This window comes from Apis dorsata, unplaced genomic scaffold (genome assembly GCF_000469605.1).
Source record: "Apis dorsata unplaced genomic scaffold, Apis dorsata 1.3 scaffold_638, whole genome shotgun sequence".
NCBI classification, from domain to species: Eukaryota; Metazoa; Arthropoda; class Insecta; order Hymenoptera; family Apidae; genus Apis; species Apis dorsata.
Window position 1 is genome coordinate 229,981 of NW_006263830.1, and position 412 is coordinate 230,392.

The following is a 412-nucleotide window of genomic DNA, read 5'->3' on the forward strand; positions in this document are numbered from 1 at the left end:
CAAAGAGGACGAGTTGGCGTTCGAGGAAGAGGAAAGTTCGAGGAAGAATCGCGGGAAATTCTTCGCGGACGAGTCATCGTGTAGCGAGTCGGAGAGTTACGAGAACGTGGAGGAGGAGGAAGAGGAGGAGGAGGAGGAGGAGAACAGAAACGTTCTCGAGGAATATCTGAGCGAGGCGGTGACGTTGATGCGAAATCTCAACTCAGGGACGAGCGCGTGAGAATTTTTCTTTCTATTAATTTATTCATTAATTGCCCTCTAATCGTTCGAAATTTTTCCAGAATGATTTTAAATATCTCTTTTTTCAAAATCTCTTCCCAAGGTGTCGCGCGTCGCTGGCGCATCGGGGCCGAAGCGGGACTCCTTCCTCTTGGGACCTTCGCGATCGCTCGAAATTCACGATCGATCGCCG

The 412-nt window shown here is 49.8% G+C and overlaps 1 pseudogene; it reads left to right on the forward strand.

Moving 5' to 3' along the window:
• The window catches only part of LOC102670585, a 27,080-nt pseudogene that overhangs the window by 25,235 nt on the left and 1,433 nt on the right, over positions 1-412 (forward strand).